This window comes from Scyliorhinus torazame, chromosome 23 (genome assembly GCF_047496885.1).
Source record: "Scyliorhinus torazame isolate Kashiwa2021f chromosome 23, sScyTor2.1, whole genome shotgun sequence".
Classification (NCBI taxonomy): domain Eukaryota; kingdom Metazoa; phylum Chordata; class Chondrichthyes; order Carcharhiniformes; family Scyliorhinidae; genus Scyliorhinus; species Scyliorhinus torazame.
Genome location: NC_092729.1, coordinates 78,482,327 through 78,505,662, shown reverse-complemented (window position 1 = coordinate 78,505,662; position 23,336 = coordinate 78,482,327). Strand labels below are relative to the sequence as shown.

General features: G+C 44.5%; 1 long non-coding RNA gene across 2 annotated transcripts; it reads right to left on the bottom strand.

The window, feature by feature from the left end:
• Positions 1-2,426: 2,426 nt before the first annotated feature.
• LOC140399782 (uncharacterized) lies at positions 2,427-17,570 on the bottom strand. 2 transcript variants are annotated; one of them, XR_011937870.1, is made up of 3 exons: positions 17,178-17,570; positions 13,408-13,551; positions 2,427-2,562 (listed from the first exon to the last, which is right to left on the bottom strand). It is a non-coding gene; the product is annotated as an uncharacterized lncRNA (long non-coding RNA). The 2 variants fall into 2 exon arrangements; XR_011937869.1 differs by lacking the exon at positions 2,427-2,562 and having other exon boundaries at positions 13,111-13,551.
• Positions 17,571-23,336: the final 5,766 nt, after the last annotated feature.

The window sequence follows — 23,336 nt, the reverse complement described above, 5'->3', positions numbered from 1 at the left end:
CGTGAATGTTTCCCACCCCTGCCATACACTAAGCGCCGAGATAGTTACCGATACACCGACCTGGTGTGACTGGTTCATCACCTGGTATTCCCTATCCTACGTTGTGGAATCACTATTAGTACTTGCGATACTCTGCAGTGTCGTTCAGTCTCTAAGACTGAGGAAATGGCGGAGGAAAGCCTCCCGCAGTAGCACTCCGATATACGCCCTCAGATCCCCTATTTTAGGAGTTCAACAAACCCTCCAACCCCTTTAAGTGAATTAAAGTGCATCGATGATTTTTGGATGAGTTTTGTTCGTTGCAATAAAAATAAATGTAAAACCCTGTGCTTGGCGGCCAAGCCAGAGAGCCCTGTGTTGCTGCTATTTGTACAGTTAAAAATGTGGTAAATTATTTTGATTTTAGGAGTAAGGACAGTTCATTTAAGGATGGTTAGAGGTTACAGTTTTTTATTTTGTAATGCATGCCTGAATGTCATAGCGCCCCGTAGAATTTTATAACGATGTATGGACATAAATAATTTAGGTACAAGTTGCAATTCATAGGACAGAGCAGGGTAGAGCCTATGAAGTGCTTACGGGTGCCCAACTTAGGAAGAGAACGAAGACGACGCGGTTATTTGCTCCTTCACGCTTCGCGTTGACGATCACAAGGAGGGCGTGTAGCCATCTGGGATGGCCACTTCCAGAATACAAAATGAACATTTGCAAAGATTGCAGGGAAAAATGGACAATGGTGAGAAAGCAAGCAGGCACAGAGCCTGCCTGCATATTGGAAAAGTAGCTCCCAGACACAGTAGTATATGGATGACCCATCTCCGGGAACAAAGGAAGGTACATAAGTAACCGATCCGGCCCCAGACTTCGTGGCGCCAGTTCCCCAAACCGAAAGCAGGAAACAAAGCATGCCAACGGCCACCTAGGACATGCCCAGCCATTAGGACACCCACCCCTTTATTGGTCAAGATCAATACGAGTGATCAAGATATGGCCCAATTGATTGGGGCCAAGTTCAAGGCCCGCCCAAAAGCGCGCGAAGCCCCTTCAGGTATAAGAAGAAGGCTTCAAGTGAGTATCGCTCTCTTCGACTTGACTCTCACAGCGGAGAAACCCGTCCACCAGCTTTACCAGAAGCAAGTAAGTCCAAGGTCAACGCTCGCTACCAGACGGGCGACCTTAGCTGTTTCCCCTTCACCACTTCGACCCCAGCAGCCTCAGAACCGAACAACGGCCATTGTTCCTCTGACTGAGTGGGCGCCCGAAGCTAATTATAGGGTTTAGCAGTAGTGTTGGTTTAGTCTGTAGTATTTCGTGCATGAGTAGATATTACTGTGTGTGTAAATAAATAATATTGACTTTGAATTAACTAACTGGTGCACCGACTCTTTGATCAGTATGCGGGTTTGAAAGTTGTGGCGGTATCGAACGATACCTGGATACTCTAGAGCAAATATAATTCGGATTAAGGAAGGCGACCATATTGACCGTCAGATTCAGAGCCAACCAAAGAGAGCAACACCTGCTAATGTTGCGACAGTGACAGTGGGTCCCCCGACTTTTTTCCCATGGGAGTACTTCCGGTCCGCTCTCTCCCAACGACAGTGATGGGAAAATTGAAACAAGCAATTAATTTCTCCAAATTGTCAATTATTCATTTCTGAACATCTCTGAATGCATCGAAAAATCGAAACAAATGGATACTTCAGTACATTCATCAACTGCTCCCTAAAAATAGTTTCGGTCACGGCATAAATACAAGTGTTTGTGCAGCAGCTCAGAAGCTGCAACATGAAGCCAATTTCCAGAACGACATCACTCATCAATGCAGAATCATCTATCAATAATATGTCCGTCTCCATATAGAATACACCATTAAAACTGTCCATAACAGGATGAAATTCAACGAGATAACGAACAGCAATATGATTGATTTTGTTCGACTCTCCATCTCTGGGTCTCTGGAACTCTTCGCAGCATTGTTTGCCCGAAGTCGGCTGCGGGCTTTACTGCTCACCACTATGTGTCTGATGGTTGCAACATTAAGCAACAGAATCAGGACGAATGGGACACACGGGGTCACAATGTGATGCAGAAACTCGATGGCTATCCAAACAGGAGATACTTGAGTGGAGAATGTTATAATACAGAAGATGGGTGTGTTTCTAATCGTGTACCGGTCTGACAACATGAAATACCAAAAAATGTTTTTGAAACAGCTCAGCACAGCCACGGTTCCGAGAACCACAGCCGCCACTTTCTCAGTGCAATATTTATTGCTCAGCTTCTGACAACAAATGGCAACAAATCGATCAAAGGTAAAAGACACAGTAAACCAGACAGAACAGTCCGTAGCTGCATAAAGAAAGACAGCATGGATATTACACACAGGCATAGACCACATGAAATAAAACCGCTCCCAGTAAACAATCGGGATGTGTCTGAATATTAGATCGATAATAATGACCAGTAGATCTGCTGCTGCCATGGCCAGCAGGTAGCGAGTGACACATCTGGAGAGCCCACAATTCCGAAGAGTCAGGGTCACAATCGTAGCTACATTAGCTGGAGGGAAGCAAAATAAACAGTGAAATTCTGCATCTGGGTGGAGAGAAAAACGTTAGTTTGACAGAACGATTATTGATCCGGTTCGAATATTATGTCGGCACGGTATACAGTGGTTGGTACTGTTCTTTTACAGTTCCAGGCCCAGGTTCGATTCCCGGCTTGGATTACTGTCTGTGCGGAGTCGTGACGTTCTCTCCGTGTCAGCATGGATTTTATTCTCCGGATGCTGCACTTTCCTCAAAGATGTGCAGGTTAGGTATATTGGCAATTCTAAATTGACCATAATGTCCAAAATGGTTTCGTGGGATTACTGGGTTACGGGGATAGGCTGAAGGCGTGAGTCTGGGTAGCGTGCTCTTTCCAAGGCCGGTGCAGACTCTATGGGCCGAATGGCCTCCTTCTGCACAGTGAATTCTATGATTGTATGAAATATGTCACCGAATCCAGTAACATTCCTAGTTGATTGCTTTGGAAAGGACACAGACGCTATTGGCTGATGGGAATTCATTGTGATGAAAACCTCGATGCTTTATAGAGGAGTGCAGAGAAAGTAGGAAGGTGATTAAGAGGGAAATTAGGAGGGCGAGGAATGATCATGAAATCACTTGGCAAGGAAGATTTACGTGAATCCCAAAGCATCTAATTCGTGCGGAAAAAAAAGGCTGACCAGCAAAAGGATTGGACCGGTTAAGGTGAGTGGGGTATCTATATGTTGAACCAGAGGACGTGACGGGTTCTAAGTGAGTACTTTTCATCAGTGTTCACCAAGAAAAGGACTTTGTGGAAGACGATTCTTGGGTGAGGTGTGTGGATAGTCTGGGCCATGTTCAAATAAAAAAGGAGGAAGTATTGGGTCTTTTAAAATATATTAAAGTAGATCCGTCTCCTTGGCCGGATGTGTTTACCCCAGAATACTGAGGGAAGCAAGGGAGGAAATAGCTAGGGCATTAACTGCCATCTTTGTGTCCTCATTGGCCACTAGTGAGATACCACAGGACTGGAGAATAGCTGACGTGTTACCGCTGTTTGAGAAAGGCAGCAGCGATAATCCAGGAAATTATACAGCGTTGAGCCTCGCGTCGCCTGTAGGTAAATTATTGGACAGTATTTTCAGGGACAGGATTGATCCTCATTTGGAAAGAAATGGGCAAATTTGAGATAGACAGCATGGTTTTGTGAAGGCGAGGTCGCACCTCACCAAGTTGCTCAAGGTTTTTTGAGGAGGTGACAAAGATGATTCATGAGGGGAGGGCGGTGGATGTCATTTTCATGGATTTCAGTAAAACCATTGACAAAGAACAGCACGTGGCACAGTGATTAGCATTACTGCCTCACGATGCCGAGGTTCCAGGTTCGATCCCATCTCTCGGACGCTCTCTGTGTGGAGTTCGCACATCCTTCCTGTGTTTGCGTGGGTTTTGCCCCCAAAACCAAAAGATGTGCAGGATCGATGGATTGGCCATGCTAAATTGCCGCTTAATTGGTGGGACAACCTCCTGGAACACAAGGTACCTCTCCCCCTCACTGATCTGTCGCAACGCCTGAAACTCAGAATCCAACTCATCAACTGTGAGCCGGAGATCCTCGAGCAACCAACACTTACTACACATGTGGTCACTAGATACCACAATGGGGCACATCAGCTCTTATATCATGCCGGAAGAACACCCCCCCCCCTCAAGCTCTCATTTTTAAAATGTAATTTAAATTTTTTTAACATTTAAAGCATTTTTAATATTTCCCCATTACCTCAATATGAAGACAATATATAACAAGAAATTTCAAATGGATTTTCAAATTTGAACAGATTCCTTATTCGCCAAGGAAATCACACCTTCCTGTGATGACACTCTTCATGCCCCCCGTCCCTCAAGTCGGAAGAATGTGTCAGTGAATCATGAAACCTCTTTACATTCCCAAGGTCTGTTCGATAATCTCCTGCTCAGCTCTGCGTCCGATATTTCCGTTTCACCTTCAGCCAATTTCACCCAACTCCGTGTTTTCCACCCAACTGCCAAGCACTCTCGCCCTGCCAAGTAGCACTCACAGTGCAGAAAAACAGTACTGCCAAACAGTGCAGACAAACAATACTGATTGTCTTCCCTGTTTATCGGCCTCAATATCCAATGCTCTGGAAACAGAATTAAACCAGTTGCACAATCCAACAGATACAGTTGAGTGTGACTCAGCTGAATCCTGTTTCAGGAATACAACTCGCCAAACGAGTAGCTTTCAATTACCCGATTTGAGGGCTAATTTAGCTTTCAATTGAAGATCAGTTTAATTGCTAGTTACCCCCTTAGATCCCGTTAGAACTCACCACTTGAACTTGATGTATTTGACCCAGCTCTAAAGCACTCTCGTAACAATCTCAGCGCAGGCTCCTGTTGGCAGAGTGCGCCGGAGATTGCCACAATGAAGATATGTCTTTATATGTCAATTTACGTCAAAAAGGTGGAAAGAACAGCCTTCAGTGGATAGATGTTGCAGACATGTGGAAAAGGTCAATGAGCAGCGCGAAAGGGAATATATGTGCGCAATGCTTGCATCAGAAAAGAGTCTAAAAACAGCAGGTTAAAGTCCAACAGGTTGTTTCGAATCACTATCTCGCAGCGCAGCTCCTTCGACAGGTGAGGAAGGACCTAAGGAAGGAGCTGTACTCCGAAAGCTAGTGATTCGAAACAGAACTGTTGGACTTTACCCTTGTGTTGCAAGATTTCTAACTGTGCCCACTCCCGTCCAACGCCGGCATCTCCACGTCATGCATCAGAATGGCGATTGAACAGAGGCAGGGATTTTCAGCGCGCTGCAGAGTTTGGTCATCTGAAGTGTTCCGCTGATGGCATTGGAGTTCTCGAGTCCGACTTTAACAAAGGCACATTTGAGAATATGTGAAGGGGTCTCTAAGTCAGAATTGGTGAAGTGATATTTTGGAGATGATATTATACAGTTTTGGTACTGGAAATGACGTGAGTTCGGAACTCTCCACCATGTGAAAGCAATTGCAGAGATTGTGAACTATATTATTTTAAGGCTCAGACATTGGACAGATCAGTGAAATTAGATTGATGGAGAGGTAAAGGTGTTTCAGATTGAACTTCACAAAATGCATTTTCACAACCAAATATCAATCAAACAAAATCCCGTGTTAAACAATGAATTGTAAAATTAATAGAGATATAGTTACTGACCAGGCACACCGAAAACAGCAAGGAAGGGATAGTAACCCGCCTGAATGATCTGGAGTGTGAAATAGATCCGTTTTTCCAATGACATCCATTTATAAAATGTAGAAAGTTGGTAAAGCGCGCCGAATAAACCCCTGTTTACTGTCGGAACATTCCAGTCTTTTGTTCTCAGATTCTGGCCAACTTGGATTGTTTCCAGATTCTCATCCATTGATGGAACATTCCTACCCACAGTTGTCAGATTCGGAAGCATTGTTGTATCATTCCAATCCATTGTTCTCACATTCACAGCCATTGTTGTAACATTCCAGGCTGCGAATCTCAGATTTCAATCTCTCCCCTCGCACCGTCTGGAGCCGCTGATCTCTCTCAGTTGCCAAAGCGATGCTGCCAAAGAGATTATGGGAGAACTCCTTGAAAGGAATCTCGTTTTACAGAAAATGGAATCCCTCAAGGGAAACAATTTGGGTCCAGGGAGACTCATCCGATTTCCACTCCCTAAAATAGCAGGTAGTAGTAATTCAGCGATCCAGGGAAATGCTCTGGGGTCTGGGTTTGAATTCAACCAGGGCATTCGGAGAGATTGAATGCAATAAAGATCTGGAAATAAATTCCGATTGGTGGTCATGAAACCTTTTTCGATTGTCGTAAAAATCCAGCTGGTTCACTAATGTCCTTCAGGGAATAATAACAACGAGCAGTGAGAAAGCAGGTGCAGATAACTATTTTCAATGAGACAGGACTTTCATCAGACATTGACTAAAATCTAACAATCAGCCATGGATATCACAGTGACGCCGAGGAATTGAGGTGTGTACAGTGAACAAGAATAACCAGAAAGGAGAGACTGATAATCACTGTAGCAATCTCTGTAATGCCAACTGTGGTGAGTTTCGAGAGATCAACAATTCGGGAACAATTATTCTTTGTGACAAGATATGCGCACCACAAATGATACCAGATTGACTAATGCGTTCGTCTCACATGCAGCCCAAAATGGCCAGAAAGCTTGGGAATCTGTTGACCCTCCTGACTCAACACACACTGTGACCTGGCTCCTTCACCATTTAACCCGAGCACGGCAAAGGGAAGCTCAGGCCACCGGGATCGCCCCCAAAACGGCAAAATGTTGTTGTTCCAATTCAGGGACACAGGGCTATCTGGAAACATGACGGAGGACACAGAGAGATACTAATAAAGGTGCATTCCCCTCCCTATCCCGAGATACGCGGTCCAGATAAGATCCGTGGTGGACCCACAAGCAGGAGAAATGCCGCACCACCGAAAAGACCAGGATTAGCGTCAACCGGCCGGAGGTGTAATTGTGACCGACTCCGTCACTTCTTTTCCAGACCCTCGCGAACCTAACCAATATTCACAAGGTCCTGAGGAAACTCACCAGCCCTTGGACGCGCCGGCAGCAGCTCGGATGGCGCCAATATGCACGAAAGAAGAGTCGCCATAGTATGGAGAGGCGTAGGTTTCTGGCTCAATCACCCCACGCGCCCGCTATGTACTCAATGACGGTGTCAGGCCTCTGCAGAGTGGTTCCGCAGCGTCAAATTTGAGAATATAGGGCGTTTCCTAGTGAGCGTTGGGTAGGAGGCATCCAGCAAATATTTATGGGATAGTGGACCACACTTAACACCAGCAGCTCACCCCGAATTGAATGGTGCATTGAAAGGAAAATCATGTTGAACGGTTTCAACAGCCATTTGCAACAAGGTGCAGAAACTGACCCTTTGGAGTTTACATAGGAAGACATATTTATTTTCCATTCTGCTATCTTGAATGATTTATCTCCAGGACCGAACACAACTTAGATTTCGATCCAATGAGAAAGTTTAATTTATCCTGCAAAACAGCAAATTGCATTGTTTGACAAATGGATGGAGAGTTAAAAGCATCATCCACGATTTATGTGTGTAAATCCATGGACCAAATGTGTACCGTGAGCCAACTGCGCGTTCAGCCGGGCAAAATGTCAGGGTATCGCTCGGTGTAACATGTGCTCTGGAATCAAGAGCCGGTTTCTACCCAACTCAATTATGGCAGTGCGGAATGTCAGGAGAGGTCGCTGGTGAGGGGCTGGACCAAAGCTCAGAAGTCATGTTGGTTTCCCAAACAATCAGGAGAACATGTGCCGAAAGTAATTTCCGGATTAATGGGGCAGGGTGTCCAGCTTCCTGTAGTCTCAGCAAATAATTCACCTATCTGTTCAATAAAAAAGCCGGATGTGTCCTGACCCCCTAACTATCGACGACCGAAGACTGACTTACACAGCCCCTGTGACCTCCACGCTGTCGTGGGCAATCCGAGGTTTGGAAATAACGAACTACACAAGCCCGAAATGTTACTGTTTTAGATATCAGGAATAGATTTTGGTGAATTTCCTTAAGACGGGAACGCCAATACAAATTTCCTTTCACCTTCCTGGGTCAACAGTGCACCTGCATATGTGGACCGCAGGGATTTCACAATATTCCCATAATCCGAAACGGACATTTTAGCTCAGTATGTAGACGCCCTTCTCCTCCAAAACGTAAGGAGAGAGGAACACTGAGATATCCTCGATGATTCGCGAGGCCTCCCCGCCATCCTGGGACAAAAAGTTAACCCAAAATTCTGGGATGATGAAAAGCCGGATGACAATTATAGCCGCTATGGTGATCTGTGTGAAACGAGAGGTAGAAAGGAAAAGGCTATAGACTAACTGACAATTCCTATTAGCCCCGATTTAAAACACTTAAGATTGTATTTTAGGACTGTTATGATATTGTCTGAACCATTTGGACAGTGTTGGAACAAAGATCTTCACCATTGTTTTATTTACCAAACAAAGAACACCCCTTGGACTGGGACAGTGCTGTTCACACAGGTCATTCCTGAACTAAAAAGGCGCCAGCCGTACAGACATGGAATCCAGAATTGCATTTTGACATTCACGTAGCGGCGATGGACGCTACTATCTCTGCCGGTCTAGTACAGCAAAGGCCCGGGAGGCTGGGACCGGCTGCGTCTGCGTCCTCACCCTTACGTCCGACACAACAGGAATATTCCACATTTGAATGCCACGGACTGGCAGTTTCCGGGCCAATCCAACTTTTTACCTATATATTTGGCCTCAATCCACGAACTATTTTAGCAGAACTGACACCCCTCCAGTTATTATTAGATGGACGAATAAAAGATGGAGTTATTAGACAGAATCACAATGCCCGATGAGAGTTAACGTGATAAGGTTAGGCCACTCCCGTTAACAGAAGTCTTGTACCCACTTTCCTTGTAGACATCAGTAATGCCGGGGAAGCGCTAGAATACCACTTTGTGGCAGCACCTAGTCCCAAGGGGCCGATTCTGCCAAAACAAAGCAGGGGTGGTACCGAATAGCACATTAGAAACCAGAGAACAGTAGACAGACACAAAAACCCACTCACACATTGTATAGGCGGATCCTCGATTGATGATGGAGTGAGGGAATCCGGATGTTGCAATCATATGGAGAACAATCAGGGGCAGGTGCTGGAGGTAAGAACATCGAACCTATCCAGTGACATCAGCGCTCAGACTGTCTAATGAACAGCAGTAACATTTGTCGTCACCTTCCCGGAATATTACCCCCCCCCCACCCCCACCACATGACATTCTTTCAGACAGCATGTATGTTTCTCAAGTACTGACTGACTGTTCGCCGATATTGGAAGCTGGAGGATTTGTGTTAACCGATGAACAGCCTCTCCCGTCAACCACATTAACAAAATATGCAATCAAGAACGCCCAAGGGCATCAAAGTGGGGTAATTAAGGCAATGACTCGCCATTGGCCCTCCCCATCAGGCAATCTAAGTGCAGATCAGTTAGCAAAGCAAGAGGCCAGTGTGTTGTCCATAAGGCCAGAAGACAAAGGAGCAGAATAAGGCCTTTCGGAACATCGAGTCTGTCCGCCATTAAATCATGGCTGATAGTTTCTCATCCCAATACTCCTGCCATCTCCCCATAACCCCTGATCCCCTTATTAATCAAGAACCTATTTAATTCTGCCTTAAAGGAACTCAATGATTTGGACTCCACAGCCTTCTGCGGTAAAGAATTCCACAGATTCACCACCGTCTGGCTGAGGAAATCCCTCTCCATCTCAGTTTCAAATGTTCGTCCCTTTAGTCTGAGTTGGTGTACTCTGGTTCTAGATTTTCCTCCAAGTGGAAACATCCTCACCACGTCCGCTGTATCCAGGCAGTATCCTGTAAGTTTCAATAAGATTCGCCTCATCCTTCTAAACTCCTGTGAGTACAGACCCAGAGTCATCAACCGTTCCTCATATGACAATTTCTTCAATCCTGAGATAATACTTGTGAACCTTCTTTGGACCCTTTCCAAGGCCAGCACATCGTTCCTTAGATACGGGGCCCAGAACTGCTCACATTACTCCAAATGGGGCCTGACCAGAGCATTATACAGCCACATAAATGCAGCCCTGGTCCTGTATTCTACCCCTCTTGACATGAATGGTAACTTTGCATTTGCCTTCCTAACTGCCGACTGAACCTACACATTGTCCAGGTACGTCAGCATCAAAGTGAGCGACTTATTCAATTCCAAAGGTAAGCGTTGATTTGAAACAGATTAGAGAGGTATCAAACCCGTTCTCATCACCCTTAAAGAAGCACAAGAGCATGTTAGACATCAGTTAGACGAACGAGTTCTTCAAGACGGACGATACATATTTCCAACCCTAGATCGAAACTGGTAATTTATCGATTTATTGAGGATTTAGAACATCATGCAATAGCAACAACCGTAGAAAGAATGAAAAACTGATGTTGGAGGCATATTTTGGGAAATATATAAAGCATTATATTGAAAAGTGCTTGATATGTGCTCGGAAGCGCATTGACCGATACAATCATAAAGGAGAACTGGCATATACCAGGCTCATAGAGTGACCCTGGCCGAATTTACTAATTCATTGGGTGGATGATTTTGAGCTTTGTTTGGGGGTGGAGGGGGAGGGGGGGCGGTGACGCGGTAACAAATACATAAGCTAGTAATGATTGCTACGTTTAAATAATGGGTCAAAGCAAACGGGTATTCACAAATGAGAACACAAATCAGATCCCAGAAATGTTGATGAATGAAAGGGATAGTGAGAGGGAAGTACTGAGGGAGATCAACATTGGTAGAGAAATGGTGCTGGGAAAACTGTTGGGACTGAAAGTAAATAAATTACCGGGGCTTGAGAATCTGCATCCCAGAGTGCGTAAGGACGTGGCTCTGGAAATAATGGATGCATTGGTGGTCATCTTCCGGGATTCTATAGACTCTGGAACTGTACCTGCAGATTGGAGGGCAGCTCAGGTCACTCCGTTATTCAAAAAGGGAGACCTCCAGTTGTGTCACTTAGTCAGGAGAAATAGTTACAATAGTTTAATATATTCACTACTATTGCCTCAATAATATAGTATGGAGATTCGTCTTTATCTTTTCATTTATGATCGAGTTTAAAGTGGTAACTGCTCTCTTCATTCCTCTGGCGTTTCTAATGCTGAAGGAGAGACAGAGAAAGTGGAGGACTGAAGGATAAAAGAGAGAGTTGAGGACGAGAGAGGGGAGGAGAATGGGAGATAGGTTATAGGAGCAACACTTTCGATCATTTCTGAGGGAACCGCAGGGATCATTGCAATGAACCAAACTTCCTGATATTTAACATTGATGGAATACGCTGAGAATGATCTGGTCTATTCCGCAGGAAAATGAATATCATCAGCAACTACCATGTGTTCTGCTGACACATGTCACAGAGCAACTTCAGCATCTGTTCCCTGACATCATCTTCTGTTTAGAATTACATTTTCAGGAGACATGTTAGAGACCACAGATACACTGCAGTATATCAAACAGCTACTATACACCAAGAAATACTCTAAAGTGATCTATGACCTCTGAAAAAACATCCATATCTGAGGACGATGAGAAATGCTTTGAGTATAATGACTGTTGGACGTGGCTGTGGGCTGGGGCAGGATTTCATGTGGATTCTGAGCAGTGATCTCCAGTTTCTTTTAATTCCGGCTGTCGGTTAATAGATTAACTCCAGTTGCTTCCATATTCCTTAATCTCCTAACATAAATCTCTCAATCCAGTTTTACATTTTGTCAGTTGCCATTTCAAAGTAGTGATTGTGTTACGGCTGTAGGGTAAACAGAAGACAGGTGTTAAAGGGACAATATTTGCCTGACAAGCGGAGGTGACCTTGTTCCCTCAGTGTTGGGTTTGGTCACAGCTCGGGAGAAACATTGCTTTGGTTTGTGTCAGTGGAAAGACAGTGTCAGAGTGAGAAGAATGCTGATCAGAAGCTGCCAGGATTGGTTGAAAACCTAAACGCAGAGCAGCTTCAGTATCTGTTCCATGACATCATCTGCTGTTCAGAGTTACATTTTCTGGAGACATATTAATGACCACAGACACACTCCAATATATCAAACAGCTACTTTACACCAAGAAATCCTCAATATTGAGCTATGACCTCTGAAAAAAACATCCATATCTGAAGACGATCTAAGGCAGTTCGCTGACTCTGTCAAAACGAACTTCCGGACCAACATTCACTCCACCCCACAGAGGAACCCACAATCGCCGAGGCCGAAATCAACTGCCTTACTGGGACTGTTTGACGTGGGGCGTTGCTTATTTTGCTTTCTACCTTTTTCTCCATTGAATCGCTGCGCAATTTGATGCCCTTTTGTGGGCCGGACCTCTCCTTTCTTCCACAACCAAATTCCATCAATACCAAACTTTCTGACAGGATCAGGATTTGCTTTGTGTTTCGGTGATTAATATCGTTCTATCTCCCATTTAAATTGTGCAGAAGGTATTCCTTCCATGTTATACTCCATTTTTTTATGTGATTGGGTTTCTATCTGTACAGCCTAAATTCTGAGAAACAGGAACAGAAAAAATGCAATTGATATGAGCTAGCTACGAAACCCGGAGACACAGTTGCAGAATATGAACCATGTGTATAAGCGAGCTGGCGATCCAGGACACACTATCCGAATAAGAATCACCATGTATATAAGCTAGCCAGGGAACGATCAGTCACAGTTAAATAATAATTATCATGTATATTAGTTCGCTGGAAAAATAGAGACGTAGTTGCACAATAAGGAACATGTGGATAGGTTGGCTGGGGAACGACGAGACACCGCGACAGAATAATGGTCATGTATATAAGTTGGCTGTGGAACGAGGAGACACAATTACAGAATAAGGGCCACGCGTGTAAGCTAGAAGAGAACAAGGACACCCGGTTACAGACTAATGATCATGTATATAATCCAGCTAGTGAACTCGGAGACATGTTCACAAAACAAGGGTTATTTATTTGAGCTCGCTGGGGCACGATAAGGCACAGTTACAGAATTATGTTCAAGTATATAACCCAGCTCGAGAACAGGCGATGCATAAGACTGATGGCCATTTATATAGGCTATCTGGGATCTAGTAGAGATAGTTAAAGAATAGGGATCATGTAAAGAACAGAGTGAAGACGTAGCCGAAAAAGGTATAGATTCAGTGACATGTCTGGAAGCTAGATGGTCAAATTATTTATTTCACTCCATATGAAAAACGTCCGCATTCAGTCACCTGTCCAGTACCTCTGTCCTGCTTGAAAACATTTGCATCATCTTCATTACCCATGAGTAACCTTTGCAAATCCACGCTCGCTCGCTCGCTGCTCAGTTGGAACGGTTAAACCTGTTCACACACCCGGTACTTCAGGCTGAACTCCACTCATTTTCCTGTATCAGATGTTCCGATAAGAGGCACAAATTCAGTTTTTTAATCTGTGCCACGTCGCTTAAATCGCACAGCGACGTGTGTAATTGTCCAATCTAAATGCATAGTTCTCAAATCCAAAGATCTTTTAAACATTGTAGTTCAGATATATGTAATGATCCCATCTAATCATATGGAGACCCTGTAATTGGAATTCTGTTCCTGTGGATCTCTCTAACACTCTAACACCATTCATTTCTCCGCCATTGACGCCCTGATAGTGTAAATTGTGTTCAGTCCCCAGCCATGTTTCAGTAATATCTTTCCTCGTATCTCTGTCATTTTGAACTCATCCTCTATTGTAAATACCGAAACAAAGTAATTCTTCATCATGTCTGTCTTTTAATTATTTTACATGACAACTGTACTTTTAACAGTTACCAAGTGCAAACCATGATCCTGGTCACAACCTTTATACAATTGTATTGAACATAGAACATAGAACATAGAAAATACAGCACAGAACAGCCCTTCGGCCCACGATGTTGTGCCGAACCTTTGTCCTAGATTAATCATAGATTATCATTGAATTTACAGTGCAGAAGGAGGCCACCCGGCCCCTCGAGTCCGCACCGGCCCCCGGAAAGAGCACCCCACCCAAACCCAACACCTCCACCCAACACCAAGGGCAATTTTGGACATGAAGGGCAATTTATCATTGGCCAATTCACCTAAGCTGCACATCTTTGGACTGTGGGAGGAAACCGGAGCACCCGGAGGAAACCCACGCAGACACGGGGAGGATGTGCAGACTCCGCACAGACAGTGACCCAAGCCGGAATCGAACCTGGGACCCTGGAGCTGTGAAGCATTGTGCTATCCACAATGCTACCGTGCTGCCCATAAGAACAAATAAATCTACACTATATCATTTTACCGTAATCCATGTACCTATCCAATAGCTGCTTGAAGGTCCCTAATGTTTCTGACTCAACTACTTCCACAGGCAGTGCATTTCATGCCCCCACTACTCTCTGGGTAAAGAACCTACCTCTGATATCCCTCCTAAATCTTCCACCTTTCACCTTAAATTTATGTCCCCTTGTAATGGTTTGTTCCACCCGGGGAAAAAGTCTCTGACTGTCTACTCTATCTGTTCCCCTGATCATCTTATAAACCTCTATCAAGTCGCCCCTCATCCTTCTCCGTTCTATTGAGAAAAGGCCGAGCACCCTCAACCTTTCCTCGTAAGACCTACTCTCCATTCCAGGCAACATCCTGGTAAATCTCTTTTGCACCTTTTCCAAAGCTTCCACATCCTTCCTAAAATGAGGCGACCAGAACTGTACACAGTAGTCCAAATGTGGCCTTACCAAAGTTTTGTACAGCTGCATCATCACCTCACGGCTCTTAAATTCAATCCCTCTGTTAATGAACGCGAGCACACCATAGGCCTTCTTCACAGCTCTATCCACTTGAGTGGCAACTTTCAAAGATGTATGAACATAGACCCCAAGATCTCTCTGCTCCTCCACATTGCCAAGAACTCGACCGTTAACCCTGTATTCCGCCTTCATATTTGTCCTTCCAAAATGGACAACCTCACACTTTTCAGGATTAAACTCCATCTGCCACTTCTCAACCCAGCTCTTCATCCTATCTATGTCTCTTTGCAGCCGACAACAGCCCTCCTCACTATCCACAACTCCACCAATCTTCGTATCGTCTGCAAATTTACTGACCCACCCTTCAACTCCCTCATTCAAGTCATTAATGAAAATCACAAACAGCAGAGGACCCAGAACTGATCCCTGCGGTACGCCACTGGTAACTGGGATTCAGGCTGAATATTTGCCATCCACCACCACTCTCTGACTTCTATCGGTTAGCCAGTTCGTTATCCAACTGGCCAGATTTCCCACTATCCCATGCCTCCTTACTTTCTGCATAAGCCTACCATGGGGAACCTTATCAAATGCCTTACCAAAATCCATGTACACTACATCCACTGCTTTACCTTCATCCACATGCTTGGTCACCTCCTCAAAGAATTCAATAAGACTTGTAAGGCAAGACCTACCCCTCACAAATCCGTGCTGACTATCCCTAATCAAGCAGTGTCTTTCCAGATGCTCAGAAATCCTATCCTTCAGTACCCTTTCCATTACCTTGCCTACCACCGAAGTAAGACTAACTGGCCTGTAATTCCCAGGGTTATCCCTAGTCCCTTTTTTGAAAAGTGGCACGACATTCGCCACTCTCCAATCCCCTGGTACCACCCCCGTTGACAGTGAGGACGAAAAGATCATTGCCAACGGCTCTGCAACTTCATCTCTTGCTTCCCATAGAATCCTTGGATATATCCCGTCAGGCCCGGGGGACTTGTCTATCCTCAAGTTTTTCAAAATGCCCAACACATCTTCCTTCCTAACAAGTATTTCCTCGAGCTTACCAATCTGTTTCACACTGTCCTCTCCAACAATATCGCCACTCTCATTTGTAAATACAGAAGAAAAGTACTCGTTCAAGACCTCTCCTATCTCTTCAGACTCAATACACAATCTCCCGCTACTGTCCTTGATCGGACCTACCCTCGCTCTAGTCATTCTCATATTTCTCACATATGTGTAAAAGGCCTTGGGGTTTTCCTTGATCCTACCCGCCAAAGATTGTTCATGCCCTCTCTTAGCTCTCCTAATCCCTTTCTTCAGTTCCCTCCTGGCTATCTTGTATCCCTCCAATGCCCTGTCTGAACCTTGTTTCCTCAGCCTTACATAAGTCTCCTTTTTCCTCTTATCAAGGCATTCAACCTCTCTTGTCAACCATGGTTCCCTCACTCGACCATCTCTTCCCTGCCTGACAGGGACATACATATCAAGGTCACGTAGCACCTGTTCCTTGAACAAGTTCCACATTTCACATGTGTCCTCCCCTGACAGCCTATGTTCCCAACTTATGCACTTCAATTCTTGTCTGACAACATCGTATTTACCCTTCCCCCAATTGTAAACCTTGCCCTGTTGCACGTACCTATCCCTCTCCATTACTAAAGTGAAAGTCACAGAATTGTGGTCACTATCTCCAAAATGCTCCCCCCACTAACAAATCTATCACTTGCCCTGGTTCATTACCCAGTTCGAAATCCAATATTGCCCCTCCTCTGGTCGGACAATCTACATACTGTGTTAGAAAAGCTTCCTGGACACGCTGCACAAACACCACCCCATCCAAACTATTTGATCTAAAGTGTTTCCACTCAATATTTGGGAAGTTAAAGTCGCCCATGGCTACTACCCTATGACTTCTGCACCTTTCCAAAATCTGTTTCCCAATCTGTTCCTCCACATCTCTGCTACTATTGGGGGGCCTATAGTAAACTCCTAACAATGTGACTACTCCTTTCCTATTTCTGACTTCAACCCATACTACCTCAAAAGGGTGATACTCCTCGAACTGCCTTTCTGCAACTGTTATACTATCTCTAATGAATAATGCCACCCCCACCTCTTTTACCACTCTCCCTAATCTTATTGAAACATCTATAACCAGGGACCTCCAACAACCACTTCTGCCCCTCTTCTATCCAAGTTTCCGTGATGGCCACCACATCGCAGTCCCAAGTACCGATCAATGCCTTAAGTTCACCCACCTTATTCCTGATGCTTCTTGCGTTGAAGTATACACACTTCAACCCATCTCCGTGCCTGCAAGTACTCTCCTTTGTCAGTGTTCCCTTCCCCACTGCCTCACTACATGCTTTGGCGTCCTGAATATCGGCTACCTTAGTTGCTGGACTACAAATCCGTTTCCCATTCCCCTGCCAAATTAGTTTAAGCCCTCCCGAAGAGTACTAGAAAACCTCCCTCCGAGGATATTGGTGCCCCTCTGGTTCAGATGCAACCCGTCCTGCTTGTACAGGTCCCAACTTCCCCAGAATGCGCTCCAATTATCCAAATACCTGAAGCCCTCCCTCCTACATCATTCCTGCAGCCACGTGTTCAACTGCACTCTCTCCCTATTCCTAGCCTCGCTATCACGTGGCACCGGCAACAAACCAGAGATGACAACTCTGTCTGTCCTGGCTTTTAAATTCCAGCCTAACTCCCTAAACGTGTACATTACCTCCACGCCCCTTTTCCTACCTATTGAACGAGTGTCCGTGAATGATTTTAATACCACGTGGGTGTACTTTCACGCCCCCCCCATTTCTTGTACTCGACTCTTGCATTGTCACCATTTACTGATATTTACCATCTTGCAACCATGCCTCTGTTATGGCGGCCATGGCGTAACCCAAAAATTAAATTTGCGGCTGGGGACCATTCAATCGATTGTTCATACTCTGCTTTTATGGACAAAGAATATCAATAATGCCACAAGCTGGAACCTGTCCTTCTGCTCTAATGTTTTACGCAAATGTTAACTGCACCTATTTCAGTGACATATCCACGTTTCTGTATTGACACTGACCCTTGAGTCTAGTACAAGAAGATACAGTCTCCGGGGAGGCAATTGAAGTCCATAACGGGGGGAATATTATTTACTTCCGAAGATTTCGAATCTTTTGAATTCTCTGTCTCAGAACACTGTGCACACTAATCTGCAGAGAATATTATCTTTAACAGGCTGCCTCTGTAACTGAGGCTGCTGCGTCAACTTGCAAATAGATCTCATACATTTGAATAATTTGCTTGTGTTTCTCCTGATCTTTTCATGAGTTCATTTCCCTTAGGGTTTTCCATCTCTCGGGTGAAGGAGGCTGCGAGTAAGTTTAAATATCAAATATCATTTTAAAATCTAATGTTGGTAGACAATTGAGAGGATTATATGAAAGAACCGCTCTGAAATAATTGATGGTAAATATAATAATCAGGGAAAAATACGGAGCCGGAGGTCTAGGAGACACAGTAATAGAACCAATGTCAGTAATATGAGATAGCTACGGAACTGGGATACACAGTTACAGAATAAGGGTCATGTGTGAAAACTCGCTGTGGAAATTACAGACACAGATTCCGAATGAGCCTTATGCATAGAAGCTCGTTGGGGAACTGGCGGACCCAGGAACAGGATAAGGGTCATGTATATAAGCTAGCCGACAAACTAGGAGACACAGTTATAGAAAACAGGTCATGTATATAAGCTAGCTGGGGAACTAGGAGACACAGTTACAGAATAAGGGCCATGTATAGAAGTGAGCTGGAAAACTGCCGAACCCAGGTGCAGGATAAGGGTCATGTTTAAATGTTAGCTGTGGATCTAGGAGACACAGTTACTGAACAAGGGTCATGTATACACGTGATTTGAGGAACTAGGAGATACAGTTACAGAACAATGGTCAGTTACAGAATAATGGTCCTGTATATAAGCTAGCTGAGGAACTAGAAGACACAGTTATAGAAAACGGGTCCTGTATGTAAGCTAGCTGAGGAACGAGGAGACAGCTCCACAATATTAAGAAGCCAGCAATAGAATAAAACATTATTTATATCAGCCAGCTGATTACATAGGAGATACACTTACAGAAAATAGGTCATGTATATAATCTAGCTGGAGGACAATCGGACAATGTGGCAGAATAAGCATCTTGTATATTAACGAGCTGGCGTGCAAGGGTGAACATTTACAGAAAAAAAGTATCACTTACATTAGTAAGCTGGGGAATTGGTGTTAAAGGTACAGAAAGAGTGTCCTAGATTTAAGCGAGTTGGGGAACTAGAAGGACGAGGGGGCGGCAAATTAACACAGTGGTTAGAACTGCCACCTAAACGTACCAGAAGCCCGGGCTCGATTCCGAGTTCGGGAAACTGTCTGTTTGCACATTTTCTCCCTGCCTGCGTGGTATTCCTTTGCGTGCTCCGCTGTCCTCCCACATTCCAAAGATGTTTCGGTTGATTGGCTCTAGTGCAGACATAGATACATAGAAGAAAGGTGATGAGGCCTTCTGGCCCTTCGAGCCTGCTCCGCCATTCATCACGATCAGGACTGATCATCCAACTCAATAGCCTAGTCCTGTTTTCTCCTCATAGTCTTTGTTCCCATTCTCCCCAAGTGCTACTTCCAGCCTCCTCTTGTATATCTTCAATGTTTTAGCATCAAATGCTTCCTGTGGTAATGAATCCAACAGGCTCAACACTCGTTGTGTGAAGAAATGCCTCCCTATCTCTGTCCGAAATGGATTACCCTGAATCACCCATAAATAAACTTTACAAATCCACGCTCGCTCGTTCTTATCAGCTGGGACATTTAAACCTGTTCACACACCCTGTCCTTGAGGGTGAACACCATTCATTTCCCCGTCACAAATGTTCCGAAAAGCGGCACAAATTCACCCTTTTCTCTCTGTCACGCCGCTTAAATTACAGAGCGACATGTGTAATTGTCCAATCCAAAGGGATGTTTCTCAAATCCAGAGAAATTTGGAAGATTGTAGGTCAGATTTTTGTAATGTTGCCATCTACTTATATGAAGACCCTCTAGTTCGAATTTTGTTACTGTTGAACTCTCACACTCGAACACTATTCATTTATAGGCCATTGACACCCTGATAGTATGACATTTGTACAGTCCCTGGTTCAGAATCAATAATATATTTCCTCGTATCTCTGGCATTTTGAACTCTTCCTCTATTGTAAATAATGAACCAAAGTCATTCTTCAGCAAGTCTGTCATTTCCTTATTTTCATTAACACATTTATCAGTTAACAAGGAAGGGATTCTCTTCTGACCTCTCTCCTTTATACAACTTAATAGTAAAAGCTTCCTGTCGTGAGACTAATATTCCTTGAGGGTGTAGTTTCATGCTGCATTTCTTTGTATTTTACTCCTGGTTTGTCATCATTTACAGCTATTACCATTTTGCAGCCAGGCCCCTATTATGGCGGCCATGGTGGAACCCGCAAGTTAAATTTCTGGCTGGGGTACATTCAATAGACCGTTCATACTCTCTATGTCTGTATAAAGCAGATTAAGAATGCCATAAGCTGGGCACTGTCCTTCTGCTCTAATGCTTTATGGAAATGTTAACTATTCCTATTTCAGTGACATATGCACGTTTCGGAACAGGCAGTAACCCGGGAGACACTTACTAGAAGAAACAGTCTCAGAATAAGGGGCTGTCTTTAAGTTCTGCAACGAGGGGAATACCATTTATTTCAGAGGATGTGGGATCTTTTGACTTCATTATCCCAGAACGCAGTGGGTATTTATCTGCAGAGAATATTACCTTTAACACGCTGTCTCTGTAAGTGAGGCTGCTGTGTCAACTTGCAAATAGATCTAATATATTTGAATAATTTACATGTGTTGCTCCTGATCTTCTGAGTTCATTTTCCTATTGGAAATCCATCTCTCGGCTCCGAATAAGTTTAAATAACGTGAAGAAATATCATTTTTAAACCTACGTTTGAAAGACAATTAAGAGGAAAATATGAAAGTAAAGGTCTTCAAAAAGTAAAGATAAATACAGCAATCATGGAAAAATACAGATCCGGATGACTAGGAGACACAGTAATACAACACATACCAGTAACATGAGACAGCTAGGGGACTAGATACAAAGAGGTATAGACGATAGGAGCAGGAGGATGCCTTTTGGCCCTTCGAGCCTGCTCCGCCATTTATCGCGATCATGGCTGATCATCCAATTTAATAGCCTAATCCTGCTTTATCCTCATAAACTTTGGTCCCATTCTCCCCAAGTGCTAAATATAGCCCCCCTCGTGAATATATTCAACGTTTTCGCATCAACTGCTTCCTGTGGTAATTAATTCGACGAGCTCACCAATCTTTGGGTGAATAAATGTCTTCTCATCTCTGTCCGAAATGGTTTACCCTGAATCCTCAGAATGTGACCCCGTGATCTGGGCGCACCCACAATCGGGAACATCTTCCTCCGTCTACTCTGCCTAGTCCTTTTAGAATTCTGTAAGTCTCGATGAGATACACCCTTCATTCTTCTGAACTCCAGCGAGAACAGTCCCAACCTAGCCAATCTCTCCTCATATGACATGCCACCCCTGGAATCAGTCTGGTAAACCTGCGCTCCCTCGAGAGCCAGAACGCCCTTCCTCAGAATAGGAGACCAACATTCCACACATTAGTCTAGGTGGGGCCTCACCAAAGCGCTGTATAATTTCAACAACCCATCCCTGCTTCTGTGCTCGAAACATCTCGCAATGAAGGCCAACATATCATTCATCTTCTTTACCGCCAGCTGTACCTGCACGCTTACCTTCAGCGAATGGTGCACAAGGACACCCTGGGCCAGCTGCATTCTCCCCTCTCCCAACTTACAACCGTTCAGGTAGTAATCTGCCTTCCCGTTTTTGCTTCCGAAATGAATAACCTCTCACTTATCCACATTATACTGCAACTGCCATCGATTTTCCCACTCGACCAACCTGTCCAGATCATGCTGTCGGAACTCTGCATCCTCGTCACAGCCTGCCAATTTGTAAGGGACCCATTAATCTCTACACTTTGTTTCCTGTCTGCCAACCAATTTTCTATCCCCTCAATAAGCTTCCACAAACCCATCCTTTTTAATCTTACACAATAATCGTAACATTGTCAAACGACTTCTTAAAGTCCAAATTTACCACATCGACTTGCTCCCCATTGTCAACTGTGCAAGTTGCATCTTCAAAGAACTTCAACCGATTTGTAAAGCATACATCGAAGAGTGCTTTCGGAGGGGGCTCTGGAAATTGTGGATGCATAGTTGTCAGAATAAGAGCAATGCATATAATCCAGCTCGAGAACTAAGAGATAAAGTAAAATGATAATGGTTATGTGGGTAGAATTATGGGATCTAGGTCGAGAGAGCCAGGAGGTAGGGTTGCAGGACACGGAGCCCTTGATCCTGTCCCACAGATTCGGTGGTATTCTTGCTCCCTGTGTGGACGGGAACGGTGACTGGAGAGAGGATGATAAAACTGTTAATGGGAGCCTTTCAAGTGGAGGAAGAGAAGGAAATGGAGTCGTATTTGGGGTAAGTATAGTTAAGGGAATTTACACTGTTAACTGTGACCAGGATCGAGAATCTCGAACGTTGTGTTGTCTGTCTGGTTCTCGTGTTCTGTTTATCTCATCTGTGCTGAAGAGAAACAAAGAATAAAGAAAGTATGGCACATGAACAGGCCCTTCGGCCCTCCAAGCCTGCGCCGACCATGCTTGAAGTTAACCTAAAATTTCCCACACTTCCGTGGTCTGAATCCCTCTTTTCCCATCATATTCATGTAATTGTCCAAACTCCCCTTAAAGGTCATTATGATATTTGCTTCCTCCGGCAGCGAGTTCCACGCAACAACGGCCATCTGTGTAAAAAATGTCCCTCGCACATCAACCCTAAACTTTGCCTCTCGCCTTTTGAACTCCTGTCCACATGTAATTAACTCTTCCACACTCGCAAGAAAGGTCTGACAATCCAGTCTGTCCATGCCCATCATAGTTTTGTCGACACCTATCAGCTTGTCCCTCAACCACCGTCGTTCCACTGAGAAAAGACTGAGTTTATTCAACCTCTCCTCATTGCTAATGCCCTCCAGACCAGGCAACATCCTGGTAAACCTCGTCTAAACCCTTACAAAGCCTCCACATCCTTCTAATAGTGTGGCGAAAAAAATTGAACACTATTATATTCCAAGTGCGGCCGAACTAAGGTTCTATAAATCTGCAACATGACAGGCCATTTTTCATACTTAATGTCCCGACCGATGAAGGCAAGCATGCCATATGCCTTCTTGACAACCTTCCACACCCGCGTTGCACCTGTCAGTGACCGGTGTACCTGTACACGCAGATCCCT